Source organism: Myotis myotis, unplaced genomic scaffold (genome assembly GCF_014108235.1).
Source record: "Myotis myotis isolate mMyoMyo1 unplaced genomic scaffold, mMyoMyo1.p scaffold_m19_p_2, whole genome shotgun sequence".
NCBI classification, from domain to species: Eukaryota; Metazoa; Chordata; class Mammalia; order Chiroptera; family Vespertilionidae; genus Myotis; species Myotis myotis.
This window is the reverse complement of record NW_023416324.1, coordinates 217,171,354-217,180,278: the sequence shown is the minus strand read 5'-3', so window position 1 is coordinate 217,180,278 and position 8,925 is coordinate 217,171,354.

The following is an 8,925-nucleotide window of genomic DNA, read 5'->3' as shown; positions in this document are numbered from 1 at the left end:
GGACAGACAGAGACTCCCCCTGCTGTGCCCTCCCCGTGCTGTGCCCTCCCGTGCTGTGCCCTCCCTCTGCTGTGCCCTCCCCCTGCTGTGCCCTCCCCCTGCTGCGCCCTCCTCGTGCTGTGCCCTCCCCCTGCTGTGCCCTCCTCGTCCTGTGCCCTCCCCCTGCTGTGCCCTCCCCTGCTGTGCCCTCCCCTGCTGTGCCCTCCCCCTGCTCCCCATGCTGTGCCCTCCCGTGCTGTGCCCTCCCCTGCTGTGCCCTCCCCTGCTGTGCCCTCCCCGTGCTGTACCCTCCCGTGCTGTGCCCTCCCCCTGCTGTGCCCTCCCCCTGCTGTGCCCTCCCCGTGCTGTGCCCTCCCCTGCTGTGCCCTCCCTGTGCTGTGCCCTCCCCCTGCTGTGCCCTCCCCTGCTGTGCCCTCCCCTGCTGTGCCCTCCTCATGCTGTGCCCTCCCTGTGCTGTGCCCTCCCCGTGCTGTGCTGTGTGAGTCTCTTCACGAAAGTCGCTCATAACCCTGGGCTGTAATTGTAACTGCACACACTCCGGGCGTAACTGCTGTCTCATTATTTGCGTGTAGCCGCCTCTCCGCTTCTCTCTCTGTAGATCAGTGGTTCTCACCCTGGCTGCACATTAGAATCCCCCGGGAATCTTTTTAAAATCCTGATTTCTGGGCCCCATCCTCCGGAAATTCTGTTTCTGTGTTACTAATGCTGTGGCCCCACCCCATCACAAAGAAACAGAATTTCAGGAGGATGAGGCCCAGAAATCAGGATTTTAAAAAGATTCCCGGGGGATTCTAATGTGCAGCCAGGGTGAGAACGCTGCTGTAGAGGGTGGGTGTGCTTTGCCCTCAGAGACCTTGGTCATGAGACCCCCCCCCGCCCTGAGCTGGACTCGGGGGTTTCGAGATGAGCGTGAACCTCGTGACCGGCCACGGACGCCCACCGCCATGAGCCCTCCTCCCGGGGTCACGTATGTTCTGTGGAGCGGCTCCTGGGTAAGCCCGGGAGGCGGTGGCCGCGTTTAGTTCCTCAGCCGCCGTCTGCGATGGGCCTTTCCGCCGGGTCAGGGCCGCGGCCACACTGTGCGCTGCCAGCGGAGAAGCGTGTCTTCCGCCCTCAGAGCCGCTGAGCAGCGCGTGCCGGGGAGAGAGGCCTTCCCGCGGTCATCGCATGGACGTGCTGTGCCGGCCGGCGAGCCCCCCCCTTTAGGACACCCCAGTGCAGCCGCGGAAGGGATGGCCTCTCGGGCCTTTAGTTATGTTTTCGTATTCAGAGTCGCACGGAGACGTTGTTGCCAGCTCTTCTGTTTGTCCTCCATTTAGCGAGTCACCCGAGGCCAGGCCTGCCCCCCCCGCCCCCCGCCCCAGCCCGGGGCCGAGGATTCCGGGAAAAGGCTTAGGCTGCCCCGGGATCACTGCCAACGCGGCTGCACCCTGGGGATGCACCCTGGGCGAGGTGACGACCTGTGCAGTCCCTTTGCAGACACTTGCACTCTATCGGGGCGTCCCCTTTGCCAGCCCCGCTGCGGTGGGAGTGGGACCCCTTAGCCGATTCCTCTCACCCCAGCAGAGAGGCTCTCAGCACAACCTGCCTGCAGATCCAGTGGAACCGGATCCTCGTCGCCATAGAAACACAACCGCATAGAGATGGGTCCTGGAGTCAGAGGTGTCTTCCCCCACGTGTCACACCCGACTTCTGCTTGAAGGGCTTTTAGAAACTGGAAACCAAGGCGCTATTCGTGTCATTTGATCTTTTCTATTTGCTTCAGAGATGATTGCATTTCCTGAGTCTTATGGTATCTGCTTACCTGGCACCAGTGGAATTGTCTGTCTGTGTTGCTTCACTTACAAAATTCTACCAGATGCATTGCTCACGCCTGCAAACCCTTCTCCTACCCAAAGCCAGCGTCACAGCCTCACACCTGGCAGGTGTTCATCCCCCCCGAGCTCCACCTGCCCGCCAGGAGGGTTTCAGAGTCTCATCAGCTCTCCATCTGGGTGACACACAGGCACATGCACACATACACATACAGGCACATGATGCACAAGCACATACATACACACAGGCACTAAAATACACACATACACACACAGGCACATGCATACACACAGGCACATGCACGCATACAGGCACACACACATACACACAGGCACTCACAGGTACACATACACATACAGGCACAGACATGCACACACATACACACAGGCACTTACAGGCATGCACACACGCACACATATACACATCTGCACACATGCATACACACAGGCACTCACAGACATGCACACACATGCACAGAAGCACACACATATACACAGTCATACATGCACGCACACACACGTGCACGCATACACATGTATGCACACACATGTATACACACAGACACACACCTGCATATACATGCTCAGGCATGTGCACACATGCACAGATGCGCACACATGCACACATGCATGTACATGCACATGCACACAGGCACACACAGGCATGCGCACACACACCTTGGAGCAATTGGAAGGGATCTTTTGATGTGGGTCATGCAGACGAAGACTTCAGCTCTTTGAACACAGAAAAGTCACGTGTGTGGAAATAGCTGGAACATGGCAGTGCCTCAGTGCTTGGTCTTCTTTGACCCCTCCTGGCCCACAGCGGGCACTGCCGATTCCTTGTGGAATGAAGGAATGCGTCACGTCATTAACGTTCATCCTCACACCATCTAAAGAAACGTATGCGTGGGAACATCTTTTTTAAATTTTAAAGTTCCCATTCGTAAAACAGCAAGTGAGCATAAATCTCTTTCATGATTAAATATCTGGCCCAAGTGACCACCACTGGCTCAGTGCGGGCAGGGACCCTGGTGCCTGTCCCCGCTCACCCCGCACGAAGCCGCCCCGGGCCCTGACCCGTCCCTCCCCATCCCAGCAGCTCCCTCACGGCCACTGTGACGGCCCCGTTTTCGGCTTTAGACACACGGTCGCCGCCGTCCATCCAGACGTTTCCACAGTGTCGCCCCCAGGACGGCGTAGCCCCCTCCACCTGGAAAGACGGGGTGCTCTGGAGGTTGTACAGCCACTTTACCCACCGTCTCGCTGTGTCACCTGCCAGTCACCACGCTGCTCTCCGTGTCGCACGGTCTGACACGCCCTGGCCACGGCCCAGTGGCTCGAGGCTGCGGAACGCCGTGGGCGTGCTCGGGGTGACTCGTTTATGTTCAGTTCATCGGGGAGCCCGTGTGTTTCGTCCGCCACAGATGTGTTATTTCTCCGTCGAAAGGTATGCAAAGCCGGCTGGCTCAGCGTGTCGGCGAGCATCGTCGTGTCGGACCTGGACACGCGGGTTGCACTGTGTGGGTTGCTCATCTGGTCTCGTGTCGGTGTTATTGCCGGTGAGGCCGCAGGAGCCCAGGAGCGTGCGGGGAGATCCTCACCCTCCCAGAAACCACATTTCTCCACGGGAGGCTCCTCCCTTCCTGGCTTAAAACACGGCCCACAGTCTACGCGTTCGAACGTGTATTCCCAGCGCACACTTCCAGTTAAATTCCAGACCCGGGCACCCAGCTGCTTACCACTCACCTGGAGTGCTCACTAGGGTGTGGAACTTCTGTCTGTGAACTTGAACTTTTAGCACAGCCGGCCTGGCTCAGTGGTTAAGCTTTGACCTATGAACCAGGAGGTCACGGTTGGATTCCCGGTCAGGGCACAGGCTCAGGTTGCGGGCTCGATCCCCAGTGTGGGGTGTGCAGGAGGCAGCCGATCCATGATTGATGCTTCTATCTCTCATCATTGATGTTTCTATCTCTCTCTCCCTTACCCTTCCTCGCTGAAATCAGTAAGAAATTGTTTTAAAGAAATGGAACTTTCTCTCTCTCTCTCTCTCTCTCTCTCTCTCTCTCTCTCTCTCTCTCACACACACACACACACACACACACACACACACTGACAATTAAAAACGTCCCCAAGTCACATGAGGTCAGCGGGTCTGATGGGGACCCTCCTGGGGGAATCTCCTGGTGGGACCCCGAAGGTTCCATGTGGCCTGGCTCCTTTCCCAGTCTCCCCGGCTTTGCTCTCTCTTCTCCCTGAGCATCTGAAAGGAAGGGCGGCCCCTCCCACTCCTGGTGGGACCGTTCCCATCCTCTTCCCATCACACCCGAGGACGCCCAGAGCCTCCTCATTCACAGCTGCAGGACGCCTCGCCCACGTCTGTGATGCCACTGGCACCCTTTTCCCCCCACTCGCCTCTGCCCCACAATTAAACTCTCCCTGGCGTTTCCTGCCACAAGGACACGCTGTTTTCTCCGCCGGGAATGGGCGGCCTTCCTGGGGTAATTAAGATAATTAAGCTTTTCCTCGCTTTCCAGCCACATCCCCTGGGGAGTTCCCTCCCTGTGGTGGCCTCTGTGCTTCCTGCACTGAAGTCTGTGCTTTTGTAACGTCTGTTTTTAAATCGTTCTGCGGACCAGCGCAGTGACACGTAACCAAGCCAGCCCGTGAGGTAAGTTTATCGGCAATAAACCCGGGCCAGTCCTCCTCCATGAGGGAGCCTCCCGGCCGGCCGGGCACTCAGTGGGCTGAGCATCGTCCCGTGCACACAGGAAGGCTGCCAGTTCCATTCCCGGTTGGGCCACGTGCCCAGGTCTCAGGCTTGACCCCCAGTGGAGGGGGAGGGGGAAGGGATGTGTGTGCAGGAGGCAGCCGATGGATGTTTCACTCTCACACGATGTTTCTCTCCCTCCCTCCCCATTCCTCTCTCTCTAAAGAAAAATCAATTAAAAATCTCACGTGATTAAAAACCTCAGCTTGACAGGGTCATAGGTGTGGCCACATCGTTGACTTGCTGGTCTGGACCCACTCTGAGCGGCCTCTCTCCGGCCTAGTCTCCAAGGGGGGCGTGAATTCATTCTTTCTGACTAAACACTAAGTTCTCAGCTCGAGAACAGTCAGCCAAATGGTTGTTGCTCGGTAGATAATTCTGGGCAAGCTGGGAGATGGGTGGTGGTATGGCCCTAAGTAGCGTCGACCTGATCCTGTCTCCACACGTTTGCTTGATGCTCGGACCCCGTGGACATTTCATGGGAACCATAACCCCAGCAGCGGCCCACCCACCCTCAGAGCATCTCCAGCCAAACTTCCTGCTGCTCATCCCCTATCCTCCGCTGTGTCCGCCGGCCATGCAGGCCTGAACGCAGGGTCCCTGGGGGGACCTGTGACCTCCCTCGTCCTCACCCCACCTTCCCTCTCCCATCAGCACATCTTGGTGTGTTTTTTAAATATATTTTTATTGATTTCAGAGAGGAAGGGAGAGAGAGAGAGAGAAACATCAATGATGAGAGAGAATCATGGATCGCTGCCTCCTGCACGCCCCACACGGGCCGGAGCCCGCAGCCCGGGCCTGTGTCCTTGCCCAGAATGGAACCGGGACCTCCCGGTTCATAGGTCGACACTCAGACCTGTTTTCTCCGAACGCGCCAGCCCCCTCCTTTCCCTGCCCCTGTAACCCAGCTCCGCAGCCCCTGTTCTCCAGGAGGCCCCCAGGGCGCCTCCCAAGACAGGAGTCTTGCCGATCTCCATGCTGCTTTCCACGGATTTATGTTTTTCTAAAAGTCTCTGTTGCCTTTCAAACTGGGGTTTAATTCCCTAAGTACCTTATGCCAGTTCTGTTATGATCCGCCCCCCCCCCCCCCCCCCCCCGGTTATTCACACCTGGGGTCTCCCTGTCCTCAGTGTATCTTCAAACGATACCAGGTGGTGTCGGCTCCAATCAGCGCCAGAGCAGAGGCGTTAGCCGGCGAAGGGTCTCGTGTCAGAAAGCGAGCCCTGAGGTCGGGGAGAAGAGGCGACAGGTGAGACAGACAGACAGACGGATGGGGGCCTGACCACACGGGGCCCTGTCGGTCCTGGTGCAGGCTCCACCGTCTCCAAGGCCAAAGGCTCTGAAAATCGTTTTCTAGAACGAATTGGGTGGTGAAAGGCGACATGATCCGGCCTCTTTAGCTGGGATAAACTAATGACAATGGCATGTTCTTCCTTCTTCTTCTTGGCGTGGTGCCTTCGTGGTGCACCTCGGAAAGAAGTCGTGTGTTTGATTCGGGTGTTGCTTCTAGATACGCCTGGGGGTTATACAATACGCAGCTTATTTGTTCTACCATCGTTCTGAAATGGGAAAAACTGGGTTCTACAACGTACCGGTTCCATTGGCTTCGATAGAGAAGGTGGATCCGCAGCAAGGAGCAGCCAGTGACGAACACGGCACAACGGGTGAGCTTCAGAGGCCCTGCCTGGACGGAGGCCTCGGGGGGTCCCGGGGCAGGAAGAGGGGCCCGGGCTCGGGCCCTGCGCCGTCACCCAGCAGCCTGAGCTGTCCGCCGTGTGCCCGGCCGCCTCCCGCCAGCGTGCTCCCGAGGCCCCGAGCTGGTCGGGCACGATGGGCAAGGGGCCTGGTGCCCTGAGAGCAACCTTCCACGTAGGGAGTCGGCAGTCACAGGCCCAGAAGCCGGGCAGGGGAGGCCATGGAGTAAGGAGAGACGCACTGGGTGACGGTCAGGTTTAAGCTGCATCCTGACCAAGGGGAGCAGCCGGGCGCCCAGGCCGGACGGAGGTCGGCGCAGTGTGCGTCCGGGAAGCCAGCATCTCGCTGCCGGACGCTGGGCCTCTCTCTCTATCAGCTGCACTGCTGTGTTTTCATTTGAAAAAGGCCCCATGGCCCTGGCTGGGTGGGCTCCGTGGATGGAGCATCTCCTGGGACTGAGGGGTCCTGGGTTCAATTCCGGTCAAGGGCATGTACCTCGGCTACAGGCACCTCCCCAGCCTGGGCCCTGGTCGGGGCAGGAGGAGGAGGCAACCAATCAGTGTGTTTCTCTCACATCCATGTTTCTCTCTGTCTCTCCCTTTCCCTTCTCCCTGAAAAATCAATGGGAAAATGCCCTCAGGTGAGGATTCACAAAAAAGACAAGAAAACGGTCACATTTCAATCGTGCCTGGGACACAGCTGACGCTAAATAAAGCTCGTTGGACGGAACACCTCGTCCCACTTGTCCAATCTGTTAGATGGAGCGTGAGGGCTGGAGGGACCCATGTGGGTGGCCCCGCGAGCCGCATGGAGGGCGGAGGGCTGGGGGCCGTGAGGGCGCTGCCCCAGGAGGCACGCCTGCCGCTCTCTCTGGAAAATAAGTGGAAACGGGGGGAGACGCGGAGTGGCTGTGAGTAAGTGCCTCACAGGCAGCCCAATCCGTCACTTAGGCTCCTCCTGGCGCCCCCGCCGCGGCTCACCCACCGACTACACCCTGCGCCCTGTGCGTCCACGCGGCGCCTTAGTTTGAATTCCGAGTGTGTTGTCCACGGGAGCCGTCACTCTCTGATGAGAAGTCGTTGCTGACGGTCGGCTTTTCTGCTGACAGTGCGCTGCCCCGGCTGGTTTACACTGTGTCTCACGACATTAGTCACCGGAGCCGTCTACACAGTCGCCGTCCAAACAGAAATAGCACGCAGCCGCCGACAGCCAGCCACGCTGAAAAAAGGAAGGGGCCATGAACGCGCCCCAGTGCCGTCCAAGGGGAGTTTGTGGACTCGCACTAGGCCTTTCCCAGGAAAGGACCCCAGGATCCCCTTGTCTGTAGCTGCCCGTCATGTCTGGCCTGAAGCTCCAAGCTGGTCTCCCAGCCTGGACTCCTCTCCGAGTGCGTCATGGCGACAGCCTCGTGTGTCTGCATGAAACTGAGCGGCCAGTGGCGGGTCCGCTCCTGAAGCCGGGGGCGGGGGGGAGAGGGGTGTGGGGGGCATATGGGCAGCAGCACTTTGCGTCCAAGTGCGACGAGACATCAAGCTGATCCCTGGGAGCCAAGTCGTGAGGGCTGGTCTGTGCTCACAGAGCGTCCCTGGGAGAGAAGCAGTGTGGCCGGAGGGAGCTGGGGATGAGTTTGATGGTGGGAATCACAAGTCTGTAGGAAAGGGATGGCTTGTGGCTGCTGGGGACTCATCACAGCTTCTTTTTTAAAATATGTTTTCATTTATTTCAGAGAGGATGGTAGAGGGAGAGAGAGAAACATCAATGATGAGAGGGAATCATGGATTGGCTGCCTCCTGCACACCCGCTACTGGGGATTGAGCCCACAACCTGGGCATCTGATTGAACCCAGGACCCTTCAGCCTGCAGGCCGATGCTCATCCACTGAGCCACACCGGCCAGGGCCACAGCTTTCTTGAGGGTCGTCACAGAGCAGCCTGACTTGGTGGATCCTGGAGAACACAGGTCAGTGGGGAGACAAAGATGCCGATGGAAGAGGAGCCACAGGGCAAGGCAGGTAGACCAGCAGGCCTGGACGGAGCAGACGCTTCCAACCAGCAGATAAAGGATGTGATCGCCGCGTCTGATCCGTTTGTTATCGGTGTCAAAGGGCCGGGCTGGCCTCTGCTGCCTGGAGGGCTCTGCAGAGTCCCTCCCTGTGGGTGGGACGTTTCCCACGGCCAACTTCGCATCCACGACAGGAATTTTCCCAAGAACATCTCCCGACTGTGTTGTCCAATTTCAAGCCAATAGACCAGCGGTTCTCAACCTGTGGGTCACGACCTCTTTGGGGGTCGAACGACCCTTTCACAGGGGTCGCCTAAGACCATCGGAAAACACATATATAATTACATATTGTTTTTGTGATTAATCACTATGCTTTAATGATGTTCAATTTGTAACAATGAAAATACATCCTGCATATCAGATATTTACATGACGATTCATAACAGTAGCAACATGACAGTGATGAAGTAGCAGCGAAAATAATTTTGTGGTTGGGGGTCACCACAACATGAGGAGCTGTATTAAAGGGTCACGGCAGTAGGAAGGTTGAGAACCACTGCAATAGATGAACGCCTTCATAAACACGCTCTCATGTGCTTTGCGTCTAGAAGTCAGTTTACCGCGTGGCCGTGGCCTTCAGATCAG